The 25,458-nt window shown below is 37.4% G+C and overlaps 1 long non-coding RNA gene across 1 annotated transcript; it reads left to right on the top strand.

Moving 5' to 3' along the window:
- The first annotated feature begins 23,935 nt into the window (after positions 1-23,935).
- On the top strand, positions 23,936-24,738 carry LOC125372492. Its single transcript, XR_007218160.1, has 3 exons — positions 23,936-24,012; positions 24,345-24,409; positions 24,717-24,738. It is a non-coding gene; the product is annotated as an uncharacterized LOC125372492 (long non-coding RNA).
- Positions 24,739-25,458: the final 720 nt, after the last annotated feature.

Below are 25,458 nucleotides of genomic sequence, written 5' to 3'. Positions count from 1 at the left end.
TGGAAGAAATCCATCATATTTAGAGCTCAAAACAAGAAATATAAGTGTTTAAATACAGGCAAATATATTTGGACAAGTAAATATAAGCCTGCCCATTGTTTCATTGTGCGATGCCACTTAGTTTCTGAAGATGTCAAGAGCAAGAAAGACACAACAGAAGTAAAAGGAAATATTGGAATGTATTTCTTATTGTGAAAAGGTAAGGTTATATAGACTTAAATGACATTTTATATAAAACATGATGTTGATGGATAAAACAACTAATAACTATGCGGAAGAATTTATGTAATTATTTAAATCAGATAGCTTAAAAGTTTCATCAAATGGTGTCTGATGTTATTTGTAGAAAATACTCCCCAATCTCTATTTTAGTTTTTATATGATGTTACGATACACCTCCTTCCCCAAAACACACACACACACAGACGCCTCTTACGACAAGCATAATTGCCATTTACGGTAAGCATGGGTTGCTGAAGACCTATTCTACACGGGTAAGTTTAGTTAAGTAAAATGCATAACTGAACTTAATGTTTACATGTCATACAGTATTGCATTCTCATATGTCTGATCATGTGTCGTATCATAGTCTTGGTAATCTGATCATGCACACTTGATACTTCTCGTAGAAATAAGGAAGTTTTTCAATAGGTTTTTATTTCCACTAAATAAATCATCATGGAGGACACGAAACACGTAGCAAATATTATTAATTAGAAACAGTTTCATACACCACCCAACCCCACCTCAACAAGCACCCACCCTCACACACACTCTCTCTCTCTCTCTCACACACACACAAACACACACACACACACACACACACACACACACACACACACACACACACACACACACACATTTTCCACCAATGCCAAAATCTGTATGCATCACAACCACGTCTCATCTACTGTGCTAAAAACACAATGAAATTAAATTTAGACAGGAGGGCAGCTGCAGTCAAAGCACTTTGTTATTGACAGAATCAAGACATCTTCCCAAACTGGTGGATGAAAACATTAAAGAAGAATTAGAAAAAACTCTTGCCAGGATTCTTCAAACATGTCATTTGCCTGGATTGTGATCATGAATGTACACAATATCATCCCCGTGGAATCCATGTGTTCCTAGATGCAGGCAAAGAACAAAGCTTGCTTAACTGTGATGATGTGTGTGTTCTCATCAAATATACACTTGCCACTGTACACAAGGACAACTGTGTGGAAATAGCCATGCTTGGACATTCAGATATTAATGAAGATGTGATCAGCAGAGGTTTCCACCTACGAGACAGTATAAGGAATGGTGAAATATCAAGTACAAGACTATATTTCATTTCTGACTCTGAACACATTCTGGATGTTGAAAGCACATCTTGTCCAACATGTACACATGTTCTGAGTCATAGAGGATCCTTTGGATTTCAAGACCTTTTATTTGCTGAGAGAATGGAAATTTCACGTCCCACTACCATTCCAAATCCTGTTGGAAACATTTCTCAAGGGAACCACATTGAGGAAATCTCAAAACAAAAATAAAGTATTTGATGGAGAAACTTGAAAAACTTCACCTGCTCTTTGATGCTCTGTTGAACACAAACAATCGGAACTACATTGGCATTAAACAAGAAGTAAACACAGATGAACTCTCAGCATCGTATCACAGTGTCACAAAAGTATTCAATTTGACTTCTCAAGGCGGACTGACAAGTTCCTTCAATAAAGCAACGAGTCGTTTGCAGGACCAAGCTGATGCCGATACATGTTATTACAACACATTTCTGAAGAAATATGACTTGGAATATGAGGCGATTGATGGAATCAAGAGACCCGTGTCACTCCAGGACAGCCACTTAATCTTCTGTTCGGACAACTTGGTGCGCCTATCCTTCATCGTGATCCAGGCAGGGGAGAGTCCAGATCATCACAAATTTGCACTCTTCCAATGACTCTCATGGGAATTCAGAAGAATGCTGCCATCACTCAGGACTGGCACAATGAAAACATTTGTGATGGATCAAATGCTTGTAAATGCAAAGATACCACCATACTGAAATCATGTGAAAGGCAGTATGTATTTCATGAGCTTACAGTGGAAGAGGATCAACAACGAAAGAGACTCAATTCTGCTTTAACATGGGGCCATTTGAAACTTTGGAGAAACATTGACACCTCTCATGTATTCCCTTTGTTGAAAACCGCACTGGAGAAAAATGAGGATAATGACTCTATCACATTTGAAGCATCTAATTTGGACTCGTCCACTCACTGTCAAGCTCTCCCAGAGGGAGGAGATGGCAAAGCCTACCTCATGGATGCCACCAATGTCTGCAATTGTGTCACCTTATTGAGTACCAAATGGAGTACTTATTCACTGCAGGATTCCACTCAAAGCAAATGCCAGATTTCATGAGCAAAGGCTGTCTGAGGAGAAGAAGTGATGGACAAATAGAATACTACCTTGGACCAGACTCAGCAGTAAGAAAACCTGAAGACCTCTTGGTCATGCCAGAAGCCACTCTTTTGAAAAGAGTATTAGAGTGCAAGTGCAAGAAAAGTGATCTTTCAAGGAAACGGACACTCAAAGATACCCCACAGAAAGAAGCAAGACGCAAACAGAGGCAGCTGACATCAACACCAAAGAAAGTATAAAAAATTCTTTAGAAAGTCATGTTCATCTCAAGCAACCATTCCTTAATGAATACAAATTACTGCTCAATCACACGATATGGTAAATGGCGATGTCTGTTCTGCTTTAAATATTATGTAACTTTTTTTAATATAATAATTCAATGGAGGAGACGTGCATGTGTGCATGTTTGTAACAAACAGTTATATTCTTTGTGACAATCAGTCATTCCCTTTTTCATTTAAACTGAATATTGACACATTTATTAGGTGAGTAAGTGAGTGAAGAAGAAGTCTTTATTTGTACCAAGGCCACTGGCCCATATACAATACATACATTTGAAATAGTGTGGTACATGAAAAAAGGTAATGTCAGGTACAAATTTACAGGTTTACAGGCTTTTCATAATTACGTCTTCTTTCATAGCTGTAATACAGGTATTTACATAGTTTTCAAAGTAATTGTTTACACGAAGATGACAGTAGCGTTTTAAATTTATGCATATTTGGATTATTGCAAAATGTTGTTGGTAAATACAGATGTCTAATATCGTTGTAATATTCACATTCTAAAGTAAAATGATATTCATTCTCTATACTTGTTTCACATATTGGGCAGAGTCGTAAACGTAAGTCAATATCAGCCCATCTACCTTCGTTTACCTTAAGTCTTAGTAGCCCGGCTCTAAGCCTTATCAAAACATTTCGATATTTTATTTCAGTAATAATGGAAAGGTATTTTTCTGGTTCCAGGAGACTTTTAACTTCTTTATACAGAATGTACCTAGAACTAGCCTTGATAGTACTATTCCATGATTGGTAGAACATATTTATCAAAACGTTTTTAAAACTATTCATGAATGATGGTTTGTCGCCAACAGCTTGACTGAGCCAAACTACTCCGAATCCGTGAGAAAATAATATGGAACGAATAGAAGAAGCATAGTTATGACGACCACACTTGTCGTTATATACAAGCATATTTTAAGATTTTCTTGGTATCCTATCTTCGTCCATTTCAATCAGTTTTAGCCAATACTTTACAGAACGACACATAGCATTTACATGTAGTGGGTACCGACCGCGTTCCCCATACACAATAGCATTTGGAGTTTGCAAACCAACGTTAAGAAACTTCTTACAAGCCATAATATGCACTTGTTCTATTTTTTCAAATCTGTCTACACCCCATATTTCCGCACCATATAAAAGAATAGGTTGAATCTGAGTATCAAATATTTTAAAGAAAACTGAAGTGTCAACAAAACCAATCTTCCGTAGATTGCGAAATATTTCCATTAAAGCTCGTTTACCCCTTGATGCTAGATCTGAAACACATTGGTTCATCTTTGATGAATATGAGAATACAAACCCAAGATATCTATAGGAGTTGGCGGTTGACATACGTTTGCCTTTATAGAACCATTTCTCATGAACAGATAACCGCCCTCCTCGTCTAAATACAACAACACTCGTTTTATCTAAATTAACCGTTAATCCATGTGAATCTGCAAAGTTGTCAAGAATATTAAGTTGGTTCTGTAAACCAGTTACTGTGTCAGAGACAAGAATAACATCGTCGGCAAACAATAATAATAATATTTCAAACAAGTCAGGAAATAATTGTACGCCGTGTTTCCCATGTGATGAAACATCATTTGACAGATCATTGATGAAAAAGGAAAATAATAGAGGGCTTAATATACAGCCTTGTTTAACTCCGTTAGGACAATGAAAATATTCTGTATAAATGTTATCATTACATCTCACACACGCTTTCACGGAGGCATAGATTCCCTTAAGTGCTCTCATCATCTTTCCACCCAAGCCTACATCGACACTCCCATAGTTTAAGATGATTTACTGAATCAAAGGCTTTTTTAAAAATCCACAAAAGCAACGTATAGTTTCCCTTTTCTTTTCGATAAACATTTGTTAACAATTGCATTCAACGTGAATATGTGGTCAGCAGGAGAATATCCCTGTCTAAAGTCTGCTTGTGTCTCGGGTAATTTACTTCTTATATTAGCCCAGTTTGTAAGTCTAGAGTTTAAGACACTTGTGTAAACCTTACTAATTGTACACAATAGAGATATCCCTCTAAAGTTATCTGGATTATTTTTGTTACCTTTCTTATGTAGTGGAAGGATAATAGCTTTCGTCCAGTTCTGAGGGAATAATCCAGAATCAAGTAACTTATTGAACAAATTTCGTAGGAAAGGAGTTATTACATTTTCACAACATTTTAACATTTCAATGACCACATCATCAACACCAGGGGATTTGCCATTCTTTAAACGATTTATAGCCTTGTGGATTTCTGAGTCGGTAATCGGCGACTCCAAAATACACTGGTCAATCTCATCAAGTATAAAATCTTCATCACATTGACATTCGACTTCAGCATGTAATACATCTGTACACTGAAAAACGTTTGTAAAATGATCAAACCAGCACTCTTTACTTATGTTATTCTTTGTTTCCCTACGACCTGATATACTCCGTAACTCTTTCCAAAATGTGGTTGAATCAGATAGAGATAGCTTTAGTTTGATCGTGTCATAAATTGATAGTTTGATTTTGCTGTTCTGCAAACATGTTTATACTTGTTTCTCATTTTACAAAAGATTATCTTATTTTCGTTAGATTTCTTCTCTTTGAATTTCCTCATGTATCGCCTCGCTTCCCGTTTTGCTCGTCTGCATTCACTATTATAAAACCCCGTATTTCGGGGTAAACTTTTAACACAAGGTACCTTCATACAGCCAGCGGCACAAAGAACAACATTAACAAATTTTTCGAGGGCAAGATTGAAATCAAAAGTTAAAAGATCGATGAGCTCGTTGAAGGATGGACATAGATTTGTTATACTTCCTATAAACACATCACGCTTACGAGGGTTCCATTTATATTTGTGTGTTTTGGTGGAAAGATAATCATCACTTGTAGATACTTTAGGGAGAAATATGTCCAAATGTAGACATACAGGCATATGTTTTGATTCAACTCTTGTATCCACAAACATGGAGTGAGTATGGTTTTACGCCGCTTTTAGCAATATTCCAGCTAAATCACAAGGAATGGGAAATCGAACCCGGGTCTTCGGCTTGACACAGTTATTAGGGATACAGTGTTATTGTAAAAGACTATGCATAAAAATACTTTAAAAAATTATATGTCAATCAATATTTTTCATTTTAAACATGTCATGGAAATTCTCTGTAAATACAAATTTTGACAAATAATACGATGTTCTTATGTTTTCAGGAAGTAGAGACATCTGTCACTAAGAAATGGCTATCTAATGCAGAACCAGAAACCAGAGATTGAAATTGAAGATGCAACACTATCAATGACTATATGACTTCGGACATGGACTATGATTACTCAACCACACAACCATATTACTATTTGTGCACAGGGTGTGATCCTAATGACATTTTTACATTCATTCCTGATGTTTCTTGCATACTTAAAACTAACGTTCTTGGAAATGTTTTTTAGTAACCATGTTAGTTTTGATTCGGTATAATAATCAGATCATGTACATACAGCATTATTCTTATTTATCTTATTGAGACTGAGGGAATTAGATATGCGATAAATAAGATATTTCTTGCGTATCATTTCTTCGAGAAACAGTGACAATATTCTACTATATATATATATATATATATATATATATATATATATATATATATATATATATATATATATATATATATATATATATATATATAAACAATGTTTTGAGTTATTTACAGTTGATGTTTAAGAATGACATTTGTTGAGTTATGTAAGTTTTATAAGTTAATCATAGTTAAAAATCAGACAAAATTTAGAGAGAGAAAACATTTTGTAGTTACAATTTTGATGTTACATTTTTAACTCATACACATGTATTATTAAAATATGAGTAGATATATTTGTTTTGGTTTTGTTTCTCTCTATTTATAATTGAAAATGCATCGTCTACTAGATACATCTGGTGGTAGTTAATCATTAGCTGTCACCATGTGGCACGGTCTTGGTAAGGACCAGCAGAGAGCCTGTAAATGGAATGGAATGTTGTAACTTGAAACTCCACAATCTCTGCTCAGATCCGAGCAAATTCTGACCACTGGAGGATATAGTACATTATACAAATGATGATGACATCATATCTGCAGTGGAGGACAAAACCAGAAGGAAACCTACACGAGTGAATTTATGTTTGTTTAACAGAACTGTGTGGAACTCGGAGGAGATTATGTTGAAAAATAATTAGCAACCAGCTCCATCAATTCTATCATTGTTAGGCTAAACTCTTTTCAGTCGCCCCTCGTATATATGAGAACATTGCATGTTTCCGTTTGATAGTAAAGTGATCAATTATATGGAATCATTTTTTGTAAACAGTCACTGATCAGTTCTGTCTCCAATTAGAAAGAAGAAAGGCAACTGAGTGCAGGTCCTTTAGTTGGTTGGTTGTTTAACGCCGCACTCAGCAATATTCCAGCTATATGACGGCGGTCTGTAAATAATCGAGTCTGGACCAGACAATCCAGTGATTAATATCATGAGCAACGATCCACGCAATTGGTATCGATGACATGCATCAACCAAGTCAGTGAGCCTGACCACCCGATCCCGTTAGTCGCCTTTTACGGCAAGCATGGGTTGCTGCAGACCTATTCTTCCCCGGAATATTCACGGGTAGGTCCTTCAGTAGCACAATGATAATATTATATAGATAATGTTGATAAGTAATAAAAGACTTACTACATCAGCACAGAGTGACGCGACCATTTCTTCGCCAGAACCCATTGTTCACTGGTGCCTTGTCAGCGTTGGTAATGTTTAAGCGATATACGCGACGAGCCAGCAGGAGATATCTTAACTGCTAGCATTGGTAATCATTGTTCACATTAACACCCTCCCTCGTTATCGTCACGTGCTGTGGCGTCACAGCTGTCAGGGAATTATAGGTAATAGATGTAGCCAATGGTTCAGAGATAGACACAAATAGGCTCCAATTTGCCAACACATCTTTGTTAGCTGCATGTTTACGGGCAATGATGTCCAAGGTGCCTGTCGATGATGGGGTACGATCAGAAAAATCTGGTATTAGCGATGATGACACGTTAACAAGGGGATAATTGCTGAAACAGTATTGGGAGATTGTTAGGGAGACGTGTTGTTTCGTTTTGTTCCATTTAATAACGCGCCATAATCTCTGATGTTTGTTGTGGGTATTTCCACATGCGTACTAGTCACATTTAGTTCAAAGTTCATGTTATGGTTATTTACTAATTATCAGCAGCATTATGTAAATATAGAAAATAATCATTGTACGTTATAAAAACATTCTCGTTCTCTTTAATAATGAAGTATGTTCACTGAACCAAATTTAAAACTTCACAATCCTAAAATTTTAACATTTTGACCAGTTATCATTGTGGGCCCTTATTGTGTATTTAAACAGTAATGGCCACGCATTGTCTTCAGATAACACCCGTTTTTGTGCAGGTGAATGGATCAAAATCATGTGCACAGCACTATAGTGGCAAAAGTGTTTTTTCATGTGCAACTGGGCACGTGGCCATAATACCGCACGTGTTTTCAGCAATACTTGTTAGCAGTCATTAACAAAAAAAGAAAAACACAAGAAAATAAAAGTCTTTACGGCCATTTGTCATGCCACGCCTTTCAAATGTGCAACGTGAACGTGCCATCGGCATGTTGCAGACGGGAACGTCCGTAGCTGAAGTCGCAAGGACGATGGGTTGTAGTCGACGGACTGTTTATGATTTACAGGCTCGTCTACAGCAAACGGGTACCACCGCTGATCGCCCTCGGCCAGGTCGACCAAGTGTGACGTCACATACAGAGGATCGTCAGATTGTCTTACGTCACCTCCGTAACCGATTTTTGACGGCTACATCAACCAGAAATGAACTGTTTAGGGGTAGACTGAGTGCGCAAACTGTTCGAAACCGTCTGAGAACTGCTCACCTTCAAGCACGACGGCCATACTGCGGGCCGATTCTGACTCAATTACACAGACGTCAACGTCAATTGTGGGCATCAAGTCGTCTTCAGTGATGAATCCCGATTTAATTACGGTACAAGTGCTCACTCAGTAAGCGTGCATACATTTCTTATAATTTAGACAAATTGTTTTATGAAATGGTTGACAGATTGACTCTTCGAATTTCAGGAAAAAATGAACTTTGAAGTCTACGACCCGAGATGAATTTGACACTATTTGATTTTATTGTCTCCCACACATCTCCTAGGATTTCTCAGGATAAAAATTATAAAATATAACTACGCCCAGAAAAAAAAACAAAAATATGTCTTGACAGTTTTTAAATTATCTATAGCTCTACATTCAAAGTTACAGTTGTAACAAATGCGTTCAAAGCATGCAAGTGGTGGTGAGAAAAGAAAAACAATCCAACACAGAAACACATCTCCTGAATGATTTCCATTGTTTTCATCATGACTATGAATAACTGTAAACAGTTTCAACTATCTTGTAGCTTTTATTCTTCTACTTTCAATTTAGCTATATGCTATCATCCCTCCAAGCAAAATAGATGGGTGCCCACAATACTTAATCATCCATAGAGGTTTTAGGATTCTGAATTAGGAATAAACATTGTATTAAGCTAGCCTTGGCAGACTGGGTGGAATTCAGGAGACGGGACAACGGAAATTGTAAGTCTTGGGAAAAGATAGCTTGCATAATAAACTCGTTAGTTTTTGCAAACATATATCGAAAGCTTGAACTATCCTTTCATGTCAAATTTGTATCCACATTCTTGCTTTGCAAGAAATATACTGCTCTTGTGGTCGTCGAAAAGTGTTTTGCTATTCTTTATTATGCAACACTCAGTGGTCAGTCGATCACGGGGTCGGAAGTTTGGAGATATTTGCGATAATAGCCCTATTGTTGTATACACTTATAACCATATATATATATATATATATATATATATATATATATACGGGTGGCCATGCTTATTTAACAATGTCATTATGAATAAAATGTATATTACAAATGACCATTTGCAACTCAAATCTGATCTGGTTTGAATAATGATAGATGGAAATCGGGTACATTATTTAACACCCAACAGGAAAGCATAAACATGACAACATCATAATTATTAACATACGATCCCATATTGGTGTAGTGATATGACATTTAGAAATAAAAAATAAATAATGGATACGATCATGACAGACATTTAAGGCAATATCATATCACGTGTCACAGTCTACATTTACAGGTGAAGCAAGGCCAATGTCATTTGAAAAAGTAGGCCCGTGAAGATCCGGGGTAGAATAGGCCTTCAGCAACCCATGCGACTATACTTGTCGTAAGAGGCGACTAACAGGATCGGGTGGTCAGGCTCGCTGACTTGGTTGATGCATGTCATCGATCGCAATCGCGTATTATTTACAGACCACCGTCATATAGCTGAACTATTGCTGAGTGAGGCGTTAAACAACAAAACAAAAACATCAAAAATTGAAAACATAACATGTTGCAATCAACTTCCATGGTTATATTTGTTGTTGATATCAAATACAGTGACATGCACCCTCTTGAGACACATGTCACCATTAGCCTAGGGATGAAGTCTGGCAGATTGACTACATGTGTCTTGTGAAAGCAGTTGGAACTGCCCCAAACTCTTTAACATGCTTGCAATTGCAATATATATGAAGTAAGGATTCAGTGTTAGTTTTACAGAATGCGCATCATAGATCATCATCAAGGAGTTTCCTTCGTAACAGTTCTCTCTTTGTATGGATGACGCAATGAATAAATTTATATAGGAAATATTTCGTACATTACTGTATGTGATATAACATCTTTCCATGATATGTAAGTCAAGAATGATATTCCATTTTTCACATACTGTTGGGAGATTTGCGGTAGTTATAGTCTTTTCATAAAAAATATCTGGAGCCTTAAGTCGCTACAAATAAGTCTGTCGAAATTCTATTTAAATGTTGATTATATAACATAATGTGATTATTTCTGATAACATCTTTCCAGGTTTTCGGTATGTTTGATAAAACCTGGCAATAGTCAATAAATGTACCTTTAATTTGGTATTTTCTTTAAACCTCATTGAAGAGCATCATACCATACCATCATTATATTCCCTTTAATAACTGTCTGTTGCACCATGGACGTTCTCATAGCATTTCTCCAATCTTAGTGGAATTACACTTGTGTCTTCTATAACACGTTCCCCTTGCACTAAATACATGTCTCCAGTAAGGGTCATTTAAATGTATATAGTATTCAATATTTGCCCCATGTAGGAATATGGTTCAGTGGAAAGATGCTAGGGTTGTTACAGTTTTTGTTTGAAGATGTTTGAACTGACAGTTTTAGAGAATTGACAAAAAGACCTAACCTCTATCCTGTCAGTCCACCTTCATCATATTTTCTAATTAATGTTGTTCGTTTTATATTATCCCTTTTGTCATTCCAGATAAATCTGTAAAATATTTTGTTCAATATATCAATAAATTCACTTGGAAGATTTGGAAGAGAAGAAAATATATGTACTTAAATTTGACAGGCCCAAGGTACTTGACAACAGTAATTTTACTTATCAAAGTTAAATTTATTTAAGCTTAGTTATCTTTCATCGTCCTTTTGTTATGGAAGGTGACTGAAAATTATTGATGGCTCTTTGCTAATTCATCCCAAGTACCGTGAAATTGTCTTTTGGCTTGTTGTATCATAAATTATTGAACTTCAAAAAACATTTAAATGAAATATATCCTCGGTTTCTTTTTATGAGCAGTGTACTTTCCTTTGATCGGTAGTGTCTTACTGATGCTAATGTAAGTTACGGTAAGTAGTTCAGTGATTCTATGCAATACAGTAGAACACGGATATAACGAACACGGTTATAACGAACAAACGGATACAACGAACTATTAAAAAATCCCCGATTGATCTCCTGTATAAAATCATATAAAATTTACGTATATAACGAACTCTCTACAGCGAACTAACGGATACAGCGAACTGATATCTGATCACCGACAAGCCCATCTACCACCAATTAGTAACGTGTATAGCGAACTGAGAAATCTCACTCAGTCAAGTGTCACTGACAATTGTATGCAATCAGCAGCGAATCAACGCAATGGCGGCGAATCAATACAATCAGCGGTGGCGGATCAACCTTGTTAAATTTGCATTGTGTTAATCTTACCTGAACATGTAATATTGTCTGTAAAATATTATGTCTGTCATTGGAAAATCTGTGTTTTGTCTTATCCAAGATGGCGGACGTTTTCCGAGCGAAAACGTGTATATCCGTGTTCTACTATACATTATTTCATCAGAATAAATGCAATATCTTATTGATTGTAAATATACTAGGTAACCGTGTCCTGTGAATTAAATCATGAAAAATATGGAAAACATCTTTCATAATGAGCCTGATATCCTGCTGTGTGAGTGGCGGGTGTTACCGGTAGAGTAGGAAATGCTTACCCTTTTCGCGAACACCTGGTGTCTTCACAGATTTTCAGTGATCCATTCATACACTTTTCACCTTTTAGTCAAGCAGCAGACACTTACTTTTTCATACAGTTTGTGTGAGTGGCGGGTGCTACCGGTAGAGTAGGAAATGCTTACCCTTTTCGCGAACACCTGGTGTCTTCACAGATTTTCAGTGATCCATTCATACACTTTTCACCGCAATTTTACCTTTTAGTCAAGCAGCAGACACTTACTTTTTCATACAATTTGTGTGAGTGGCGGGTTCTACCGGTAGAGTAGGAAATGCTTACCTTTTTCGCGAACACCTGGTGTCATCACTGATTTTCAGTGATCCATTCGTACACTTTTCACCGCAATTTTACCTTTTACGATCAATGCAATCTGTTTCGGTGGATAATCGATACTTTTAAATTCAGTGGCCAGTATTCATACACCATGCACCTTGCAGGCGTTACAGAAAATAGCTGAACGTGGTATGATTGTTTTCTAAGATGGTGTGTGTGAAGTGACTTGTCATTTCTTACTAATAACCCTAAACTATCTACCCGTTTCACCACGCACCATGTATTTCTTACATGCCTTATTAATTGCATAACATGTTCAGTTTGATAACGTTGCATAACCTAATAAGTGAGAAGGGTCCGCGTTTTAGAGAAGATGAATCACCGATGAAGATAGCGAAACCTTCTTAAATTGATAATTGAATAATTGGATAATTGAAGTTCATAATACTTCATCAATGTTATTTCTTGCTGCACCAGGTGACACAAGTAGACCAGTAGTCCTTGGAAACGCCGCAATTCGTTGTGCAGAGCTGCGTCCTTTGGGCACGCCAGAAACCTATGATCGTGGGTTCAAGTGGTAAACATCCCCCCCCCCCCCCCCCCACACACACACACACTCTCTCTCTCACTCACACACACACACACACACACACACACACACACACACACACACACACACACACACACACACACACACACACACACACACACACACACACATACACACACACACACACACACACACACACACTCACAAGGGAGAATACTTCTTTCAGACACTCCTTACCCCCGGCGTTCAAGAAAATAATGGGGAGAATTCCGTGCTTAAAAACTACCCGGCCTTTTAATCGAGGCTCGGCGTTTAATCGAGACCCTGGCGTTTATTCGAGTGACAGAGTCTAATCGAGGAAATGCGCTAATTATATTATAGATTTGGGCATTTATCCATTTCAAACTTATTCCCCCCAGAAGATATTTCATTCGGAAAATATCGTATATATCCGGAGAATGGCGTCTTAAAAGATTAATTCGAGATACAAAATTGCGGTTGGAATGTCGCACATTTAAAGCCAACAGTTCGGCTATTCGGCATAAGAAATGTACCTCACGCGTTAACGGGGTATTTTGATAATAATAGAATGAGTCAGAATCCGACATTCATGCGTGAGCTAAGATAAATGACGTTAAGCACAGAGAAGGGTGGACAGTATCAGAGCGTTGTGGAGGCGACGGTCGCAATGTACAAAGGTACAATGAAGGATGACGGGGGGTCAGATTTGAATGTCACAGCATCTCATTGACTTATATATAACCACTTGACAATTGGTGCTAATGTGATTTAGCTGGTGGGGCCAGTTTTCAAGGGAGTTCGTGCAGAGAGGTGACGAGACCAGTGGGTTGGGATCAGGGCTGGGACGGGTAACCCGGGTACTCGGGTCGGGTGAGTCCTGAGTGGGACCCGGGTACCCACAGTACTACCTGTACTACTATTTTTTTTATACATGAATATAAACATGGGCATAAATTTATTATCATCTGAAGGTTTCTTTGTCATATTGATTTTTTACACGCTCGATTATCCATTGTGTTTTATCTTCATTCTATAAGGATAAATATCCTAGACCCATCCGCCACCATTCCTTTGATTTAAAGGATCGGGTCGAATAACCCCCACCACACCTCAACCTACCCTGTCTTAGTACTCAGCAAAACATCTTTTCCAGCTAAAATGGCATTTATAACAGTCTTCTGATTTGATTACAGATGCTCGGACAGAGATAAGAGAGATTGGTCCGGTGACGTGACTTCTGAAAGGAGTCCAGGGTATATAGTACACTAGAATGGAGATTCACAAACCATGTCACTTTCAGTTGATAATGTTAGACTGTCATTTTTCCATACCCCATAAACTGAAAAAATATATAAATGACTAGTCCCTTAATTTACAAAGGCATTCCCAGGAAACAACTTTTTGAAATGCTGTGCTCATAATTATAGAAAATACAACATTATTCACAAAGAGTAAAGGTAATCTCGCGCATCGCATGTGAAAAGGAAGTGAAAAAGTAAAGGAACAGCAATTGAGACGACAAACGAGCGAGACGCGCGCGATGCCCGTATGTGTGTAATCAATAATTCTCACACGCTAATGCATTGCACGTTCTCACGAAGGGCTGCTACAGATAAAACCAGTGTGTTTTCCCATTTAGAGGATGGTGTTCCTTTGAAGACCTGAATTAATCAAGAACAACATTAAATAGGTCTACAAAAACAAACATCAGATCTAGATCCAATAACCATACGGTGATTGATACTGTTCGCATGGCTCCAACTCTGTGTCTTCTATTGCAGTACACGCACGATCAATTTTGGTTATAAACACGCGGGTCACCTTATAGCGATCAGCGAGGTAGAGCATTTTTATGATTGAAAGTAGGCGCTTTACAAATCCATTATAAGCATAGATACTAAGTTGCCGAAACTTCTGTGGGCCCACGTTGATATATTTGATATCAATAGGAACTCTGGCGAAGTTCATTGCAAAGTGACATTTGCGTCATCTGAATGAAATATCTTCTAGGGGAATAACTCTAAGTTTGAAATGGATAAGTGCCCAAATGTGGTAATATAATTAGCGCGTGCGTGCGTGCGTGCGTGCGTGATATTTGATATCAATAGGAACTCTGGCGAAGTTCATTGCAAAGTGACATTTGCGTCATCTGAATGAAATATCTTCTACGGGGAATAACTCTAAGTTTGAAATGGATAAGTGCCCAAATGTGGTAATATAATTAGCGCGTGCGTGCGTGCGTGCGTGCGTGATATTTGATATCAATAGGAACTCTGGCGAAGTTCATTGCAAAGTGACATTTGCGTCATCTGAATGAAATATCTTCTAGGGGAATAACTCTAAGTTAGAAATGGATAAATGCCCAAATGTGTTAATATAATTAGCGTGTGTGTGTGTGTGTGTGTGCGTGCGTGCGTGCGTGCGTGCGTGCGTGCGTGCGTGCGTGCGTGTGTGTGTGTGTGTGTGTTGTTTAACGCCGCTGTCAGCAATATTCCAGTAACATAACGTCGGTCTGTAAAAATATCGTGTTTGGGACAGATAATCCAATGATTGATATTTTGATCATCGATCTACGCATTTGGGATACGATGATATGCATCAACCAAGTCGACGAGCCTGGCCACCCGATCTCGTTAGTCGCCTCTCGCTGAATAACTCTTGGGACGTTACGTCATGCACATTTATGTGTTCTGCAAGACTGAATGTGGCGGTTTGCTGTGAACACACTTATCTGCCAGCAAGCACGTGACCCAAACTGATCATGCTCCTGGTTCAAGAGTAGTTTTTCGAGAAAATGTTTTGTACCAGTGACGGAACATGTCGAAGGTATTCTGGCAAGGTGTTTCCCCGTGGCTGCAACAACAGAAGAAACAAGCTCTGAGGGACAAGAGTTTCCATTAGGGGTGGCATGGGCACAGAGGGGGGTGCGGGGTTGCGCACCCCCCCCCCCCCCCCCTTTTTTTTATTTCGAAAAAAATCTTTATTTCTGTATAAATTACCACTAAAGACAATAAATAGATCTTAATTGTGCCCCCCCCCCCCCCACACACACACACACACCCACACCCAAACCCACACACACAACCCCACACACCCTTTTCAAAAAAGCTGTATCCGCCCATGGCTTGGACGAGTCCAGTTGTACTACCCGGGTCCCCACACCCCTATTACCCGACCCTACCCGGCTTTTGGTGTCAAGAGATCGTTTGACAGTAGCCCTGGCAGAATGTATACTCAACAACAAAAGTTCCTGTGACACCAATATTTTAGTGTATTTTTCAAACAAGTAAAGTTTGATTCAATATTGTAGTACATGTATATGGAATCAAGTCACAAAAACGCAACTTCTACAGAAAACATGCATTCCATGCAAAAGTTGACTTTTATGCAAGCCCCATGCATTTCGCTACCCAAGAATGGGTATAAAAACGTATGTTAACGGGATTCCATATGCATTGTTTAGCATCGTGCTGACAACAACCACTCAGAAAAACAACAAAATTACGCAATTATTCAACATAAAGAATTGCCACGCCTGTCCGAAAATGAGCGTCTGCGAGCCATTGGTATGTTTGAAGCAAGATCGAGTCAACGTTTTGTTGCAAGACAATTTAACGTCCACAGAAACGACATTTGGTGTTTATGGCAACGTTGGCGACAGACGATTGCAGTCAGAGACCATCCTCGGAGTGGCAGGCCACGCGCAACCAATAATCGACAAGACAACTGGATTCGAACAACACACCTACGAAATCGATTCCAGACAGCAACAGTGACTGCAAGAAGTATCCCTGGCCTTCGACGAATATTTTCACAAACCGTACGTCGTCGCCTCAGATGTGCAGGGATTGTCGCCAGAAGACCCGCAAGAGGTCCCATTTTGACAAGGAAACTATCGTCAAGCACGTCTACAGTGGTGCAGACAGCGTCTACGCTGGACGGCCATGCAGTGGGGACAAGTTCTATTCACTGACGAGTCTCGTTTTCACCTCAGCCACAACGATGGACGGGTTCGAGTGTACCGACGTCGAGGTGAGCGTTACGTCAATCATTGTGTCATGGAAGAAGATCAATTCGGGGGCGGCAGCGTTATTGTATGGGGTGGGATTACAGCAAGACAGAGAACCCGTTTGATAGTGGTAGAGGGAAATCTCAATGGTCAGCGGTACCGCGACGAGATCATCGTCCCTGTTGTTCTACCATTTTTGCGTCGTTATGGCCCAGGCATTACCTTTCAACATGACAACGCCCGGCCTCATATCGCTCGACTTGTTCAGGATTCTCTTCAACAAAACAACGTGAATGTCATCCCCTGGCCGGCTCGCTCCCCTGATCTCTCACCAATCGAGCACATGTGGGATGAGATGGATCGGCGCCTTCGATGTCAACCACGTGTTCCACAGACACTCCAGGAACTTCGAAACATGCTCCAGCAGATATGGACAGATATCCTACAGGACTTTGTGTGACGCCTGGTCCATTCCATGAGACGAGGATGTGTTGCTTGCATCGCAGCCAGAGGTGGACACACACGCTATTGATTTGTAAATTGACATTTTGGCATGTTCTGGTGGTTTTTTTATATGAAATCACGCATTTTCTGAAGTCAGTATAGCAAAATAAACCATTTGAACACTTACAGGAGTCTTTTATCTGTTGCAAACCGAAATTGTTTCAGATTTGGTAAAAAACATAACTTTGCATTAAATCTTATTCAATGTCACAGGAACTTTTGTTGTTCAGTATATTTAGATACACGTATAAAACGATGTGGTCATGCATACGCTGAAGTTGACTGACGTTTTAGCTTTTTTCAAATATATATAAGTCAGAAGGAACGTGTTCATAGTCATGAAGAAATGCTAACATTGAAGACTTAAAATTGTTGTGTAACCATGAAGTTATATTGTGAATTTTTGTCATGAAACAATATATCGGTGATTAACCACGGGTCCGGGTAGCCCTGTTGGTGATGTGTATTTAGGCAAGGAATAAATGTAAAAGAAGAAAACATTATATCCTTTGAAATCATCAGTTTATGGGACTTTAGCCCTGTTGGTGATGTGTATTTAGGCAAGGAATAAATGTAAAAGAAGAAAAAATTATAACCTTTGAAATCATCAGTTTATGGGACTTTAGCCAATTTGGTCCAATTTCAGTACTGTGGAAAAATCTTCAAAATTCAGTCCAAATTTGAAATTTCATTTTATGATGGAACAGTTTAGTCTTACAATGTATTTTAAGGCAAGGAACAAATAGAAAAAAAACCACAAAAAATAATATCCTTTGAAATCTTCTGATTATTGGACTTTAGCCAATTTGGTCCAATTTCAGTAATTTGGAAGAAATCTTTAAAATTAAGGCAAAATTTAAAAATTCAATTTGAAATGTTGCAGTTTTTTCTGATGATGTGTATTTAAGCGAGGAGTAAATATTAAAAAAGAAGAAAAAAATCCATTGGAATCATCAATTTATGGGATTTTAGCTCATTTGGTCCTGCATCACATACTTTATTTTTGTCATTTTAGCTTCCCCATGTTGATGGAACAGATTGGTCCACATTCAGAAGTTTCCCGATAGTAATGCAGAAGTTCTCCATGTTGTAGTGGTTGGACATGTGTTGAATTGAATCATGTTCCAATATTACAGCTGGTTAAGTGATGTATTAAACATCCACATCTGAGATCATCTTGAATACTACAGTGAAGAGACAGATAAGTGATAGAAATATATTCTTTGAATATGGCTTCTTTATTTGTGAAATTATTATGCTAATACTGGCGGTACAAAGTTAAAGTATCGGTTTCATTTCAGTAGAACATGGAATAAAGTATGATTTCATTGCATTCTAAGCTCACCTTGACAACATTAAAGTGAGCTTTCGTTGTGGTGATCCGACCATCGTCTGTTCCTATGGGTCTGGCACCAACAAAGTAAGGTTTTCATTTTGAAACTTTCCTCTTTATATTTCAGCAAGACACTTATCTCGCCACACTTATCTTCTCAGAATCTACTAACTTTCAAAATTCCAGAAAGTACAGTTATAATATGTTTCTCCACAACAAAGGTGGATTTTGATTATGAAAAACATCAATATGGTGGTCATAGCAGGATGTTGATGGGTTTCACTCCCAATATGCCTATGTGCCATTATGCCTACTGACATTCACTTTACTGATACAATGACCATTTTTAGAGAAATGGTCTCCTACTGATAAGATCATGAACCAAGGTCATGTTTTCATGATAACACTTTATGTAGTGTTGTGAGCATTTTGAAGGTAACACACACATTATGAAAATGTATAAAAACAAGATATGTAGGTAAAATGAACACAACTTAGTACATTTGAAATTATGTTCTCTTAGCATAAAAAAATAATAATAATAATACCATCAGCGAAATATGTTGTTATAAAGCTGAAAACAAACCATTTATGATGATGAGCATAAAAAATTATCAGAAGAAAAAGAAACTTATTTTGTTATTGTGGCACAAACAAACAAACTATACATAATGGGTTACTAAAAATACAACATCCGGTCGTAGGCAAATGATTCATTAAAAAACACAATGGCATCATTAAAATGGTCTATGGAAATTACATACATGTACATTCTTTTGAAGCTACATAGAAATATATTGATTTTACTCCTACATAACATGTATTCTTGCATTTCTTTATGCATGTTTATACATGTACGAGTTCAAACCTACATTTGTCAATGATTCGATTCCTAATCTGTCTACCTTTAGACAGGTTAACTAACTTAGTCAGGAGGGGTGACAGGTGGTAATTAGCATTCACTCAACTGTATGGTGTGTTTGTTTAACCAGTAGGCATAATGGGAAGACAACGCTCATGGTTGTTTGAAAAAGAATTGCAGTTTGGCTAGATTCTGGGTCATTAATGATGTCTACCAGTTTAAAATTTGTTAATGGTCATGTCAAGCTCTTTTTTCCTGGAAATCATCTTGGTTTATCAGGAATTGTATTTATTATATCTTTTCCAAAAGGATGTAGGCTTTCCACTTTAAAAATTTAGTATGCCTTAAAACAAAATTCAGTATGGCTGCTACGTATCAAGGACCAGTGGACTAGAACTGTTAGTTTCTACCCCTGTAAAGTGTTTAATGGCCTCTGACAAGGGGTGACTAGTGCACCATACAGGCTACCTGTTACCATACACACTTTTAGAATGTATTCTCCTCATGCTGTTAGTGAGATCTACCCAAAATTCTATAGTGAGTTTTTTTTCATGGGAGAATTTCTGCTTTCATTATCTGATTAATATTTTAAAAGATAAAAGTTTCTGTCATTATTGAAAGATTTTGCTTCATGTCTTACATGTTATATATAAGGATGCTGCACTATGGATCCTCTCAAGACTGAAATGATTTCATTACCAGAAAGTTATTTCATTTGTGCCAGTTCACAGAGATCAAGCATTGTAAATTTCTTTATAAGTATCAAATACTCAAGCTTTATCAATTAGGCATAATACTCTCAATGAACAGAAAAGGTGTGTTTAATTAAACATTTGTTTTTTCAGCAGGACATCACATACAAGATCATATACCTAACTAATCTAACATTCTTTTATTAAAACCAAAATGTGAACACTTTAGTGTTGAAACCACGGGAAAATGACACCTATGTTTTATGTACTTTTATCTTATTTTCCCAATTAAAAAATATGCTTATGGATTGCATCTAAATATTATTGTCTCATTGTCTCATAGGTCTTATGGCTGAATATTATATATTTTTTAACAATGAATATTGTTACAGTGAACTACATTTAAGTACCATCAAAATACAATAATTTCTTATTCTTCAAAAAAAAATATGTCAACTTGCTGGGATGAACCCCACTCCAATTATCCTTACCTCCATCCATTCATCCACTAACACAAAACTCTTAGAACCCAAACAAAGTCAATCCTTGTTACCTTCCAATATACATATAGATAACATACTTATAACGAAGTTACTGGATTATCTCGGTTATGGGCCGGAAGAGCGAAACCTAGCCATAATCAACTCTAAAATCACTTCGCTTTCGTGAAGCTACAGTAAGACTGGTCACGCTACAGTAAAGGGATATTGCTATACCGGGACTCTCAAATTACAAGAAAAACACAGAAATGCGTATACCGTAATTACAGTAGTAATTTATTAGATGCTGAAGTATAGTATAGTTGCACAAAAGTACTTTACATTTAACAAATTTAATAACTCTAATACTTTAATATTTCATAGATGTACATTATAATTTCTACAAAAACAACAATAACTTATATCTTAAAATATAATGGTAAATACATAAATACATTCTATAATAAATTTGCGGTTGCACTGGCATACACGTTGTGTTCAAGTCATTCACTCCAAGTGGATCAGGTCACCAACGTGATCTGTGTACTCAACGTCGCCGATGACGTTGTTGACGAGATTGTCTTTCAGAGCCTGAAGACGGTTGTCAATCAGCCAGTATCTTCTCTTTCTGGGTGGTGCTGACCATTGGGCTCCAATTCGTTGAATGGCGACTTCTACGTTGGATTGTTCTCTTTGAAATAGCGTAACAACTTCTAAAATGTTCCGATGGCTCTTCCTGGCAAGTTTGTTGAGTTTGTGATTCCACCCCCCGACGTTATTGTTAGTGCGATGCCCTTGGTTACCAAAATGGTTCCAGATCTCAGGCATTATCATGTGCATTATTTTCTTACCTGCATAGGCCGCTTGAAGAATGCCGTTTTCAGTGATCACCGACGCTCTGAAGGCAGCAACAACGCAGTTCCTATACTTCTTCTCACGGACCGTTTTCTTACAACGAAACTTGAATCTCTCATAAAACATCAACCATGGTCACTCGAACTTGTGCATTAGCCATTTTGGACATAGATAAATAAGTTGCAATCTTTATATATACCATCAAATACATACTGTATGTATTCTTAAGAAACGACTCTCCTCTAAACCCATCGGTATCATAACCCATATCAACTAAGAAACTAATTGTTTGTTCAATTAAGAAACTGATCATCTCTTCTCCTGTGTTTAAACATCCAACTGTATTATGTTTTTACGAAACGATTCTCTAGTAAATCTCCTCTCCTCTCCTCTGTTTGTAACAGCACGGGCGCTTATCTAAACTACGGTAATCCGGTGTTTTTATAGCAATTACTCATTTTCGCCTTCGTAGGACAAATACCCCAACTTGGGTTTTCGCTTTACTGATACTAGAGAAAATTGGATTTTCGCTAACCCACTGTCCCTCTGCATGGCCATGCTACCAGCTGTGTTAGGTAATATTATGTAATGCTGGCCACCTGGTATATGTTCTCTGGCCTGGTGAGGTAGGCTCCTCCCCTTACTTGTCATCTTAGGAGTAATTAGCCAATGATTAGATGTTTTGTACCAGACCATCACTGTTGTATTGCTGTAGAAATGAGACAGTTGTGTGTATGACAGTATGCTTCAGTTAAACGAATAGGCGACAACTACTACACTTCATTGATTTCATTGGAATCATTAGGATTTTGTTCAGTCAATCTGTGTGTACTGACTTGTACTGCTAGGTCGAGGAAACTTATCAAGGACTTTGGAAGTAAAGGAATTATTCCTTCAGTAGATGATTCTCTTTAGACAGGTCTTTTGGATTTGGTATTGCTGGAACTAAGGGTGAGTTGAAAATGGAATGTTCATTACCTTGGATAAGCAGTATTATGTCTGAATGTATGGTAATTAAACACAACATGTTTTTTAGGTTCAGTGAATGATTTTGATTGATGAAATTAGTCTAACTTATTAACAGTACTGACTTTAAGCCTGGTAGAGGCATTAATTTATGTAATATTTATAATTTGGTGACAGTTTCAGACAGATTATAGGTATATGATTTAATGAATTACACAGGTTTTGATTCTGTTTCTTGATATTATGTTAACAAAACTTCAGTTTTCTTTCACCTTGGTAAGGATATCTAGAAATGATTCAGTAATATATATTGGCATAATCATATTATGTAATAAATCACACACTGTCTCCTTGGTTTTCGGTTGAAAGTGATTGTAGACAAGGTCAGGATATTTCTCCCTTTATCTTCCTACGCTCTTGAAATTCTGGCTGGGCTTGTTAAGAAGAATATGTCAAGAATATTTTAGTTAAAAGTTGAAAAATATTTAACACAATATGATGATAATACAGGTCAGAAAAATCTGTAGAAGCTACAGTGGGTATTTGATAAGTCCCAAGTAATATTGATAGGCCCAAAGAAGAATAACTCAAATCAAAAGGGTGCACGGGAATCACACACGAGACGCCCAACGCTAACACCGTATTCGTACGTGCGTGATTCCCGTGCAACCTTTCGAGTTGAGTTGATTGGTTCAACTGTGTCATATGGCCCTGTGACGCAGGGGTAGCATTATGCAGGGACAGCTATTTGAACTTGGGCTTAAAGAAATGTTGGGTTAGTTTACCTGGTTTCGGACCATTACATGTTAAGGTTGGCAGGGAATATAGATGACTTCGTCGACTATATGCTTGTTGAAATTGAAACTGTTAAAGCAGAAACTGTCTAATGAATTGACTGTTTGACTTTTCTTCACAGAAACCAGAAGTTTGCAGTTACATTAAGAGCCTTTTACAGGGAAAGTTCAGGAAATATACTCTTTAAAGTACATGGCCATGGAAAATGATCCGAAGTCCTAAACATGCACATCGCATCTGGCCAAAATAAACCAATTCAATGTATGTATCCTTTCCTTTAATATAACACTGTTGTTGATATTCCTGTACATCAGATATGAATATGCTAATTATTCATTGAAAGTTAACAGTTACATATACACCAACATCACACAACAGTCAATATAAAATGAATGTGGCATTCTTGAGGCACTTTTGTCTTTACAGTGAGGACAAAGAAGGACGTGGTTACCAAGTATCCCTACCATGAAGTCAAGGCTGGATTTGGGTCAGATTTTGTGTCTGCTGAAGTAAGAAAATGAATTCATATGTACAGCTAAATTTCATAAAAGTATGAGAATGATAATGTTCCCAATTAAGTCCTAAGTCCACAATTTAGTAGAGAAAATTTCCAAAATTTCCATGACTGTAACAATTCTTATGTTGTGATAGTAATCATCATCTTATACAATAAACACAATGTATATGTACTTTTGTTTCTGACATACACTTCTCTGCATATAGGTAAAATATAAGTGTTCATTAAGATTAAAGTAAAATGTTTGGGGGAAAAAATGGCAAATGGTTGTTGATATCAGGTGCTCAATGAATTGTACTTTATACATGGCAAAACAAATTTCAGGTGTATGGGCACATACTTCAGTGGCTTGGGCAATCCTTGACACGCCGTCTAGTGAGAGATAAACGGTAAGAATAATCGTGAATAGTGTAGAATCCGTTATGAACATACCAATGGCACAAAATTCAGTGTACATTCACAGTTTTATGCATGTTGTTTTGAGCATATATGTACCAGTGTTGTAACCAGAAATTTACCAAATTGAATGAAAAAGGAGCAGTAGTTGAAATGTGATTGGGAAAAGTTTACATCTAAAGCATATTCACAGAAGAAAGTTATCATTTAATTACACATACAGATGAAATTGATACATTGAAAATTGCTCATGGTCTCAATTTCACATTAATGTCACTGACCACCTTTGATTCCTTTCAGTCGCCCTTACACTAAGTCAGTGACTCACATCTTTACTGTGCCGGATGTTGATGCGAATCTCAGGGAACTTTCAATGGAGTACACACAGTAAGCACAGAAAATACTATTTATTATTCTATTTCTATCGGTGAAATACTGCATTTATCGGTTAAAACAAAACCTGCATCTTCACTGAGTTAGATAACAAAATAAAAAAGTAAACAATGTTATGACGTAATGCGTATCACCAGGCAACAAGACGACTGACACAGTGAATGTACTGAATTTGCGAGTCATCGGTCCGGTTTTCATAAGATTCAGCGATAAGGAAGAATAGAATAAATAGAACATTTGACTTTTCCTGTTGAATACCGTGTTTATCTCATCTCGTGAAGGTGAAAAGTTTAATATTTGCACTTGCGGCTACGCCACTCGTGGAAATACAAACTAGTCAACTTCACTTCACTTCAAATATCCTCTATACGTGTTTGTCTCCTTCAGCTAGGAAAACAAACATGATTGTTACATTTAATCATTGACAATTTTAGGTTGTATTATCTGAAGCAGACAAAGTCCAGAAATATAATAGTATGTATTATGTGTACAGGTTTGCTTGCTTGATTTCTGGTCCATAGTTATAGGTACAATGTTGTTAGATACGTTAGATACGTCACTGGGATGAATGCTTAACAGAAAAGAACTAATTTGGTGAAAGGGAACAGAGATTCAGTATTTTGTTAGCATATCTCCCACATTGGAAAAA

The sequence above is a fragment of the Haliotis rufescens genome, unplaced genomic scaffold (assembly GCF_023055435.1).
Source record: "Haliotis rufescens isolate VD_foot unplaced genomic scaffold, xgHalRufe1.0.p SCAF_40, whole genome shotgun sequence".
Lineage (NCBI taxonomy): Eukaryota > Metazoa > Mollusca > Gastropoda > Lepetellida > Haliotidae > Haliotis > Haliotis rufescens.
Note: the sequence above shows the minus strand (reverse complement) of the source record. Positions and strands in the feature narration are given on the sequence as shown.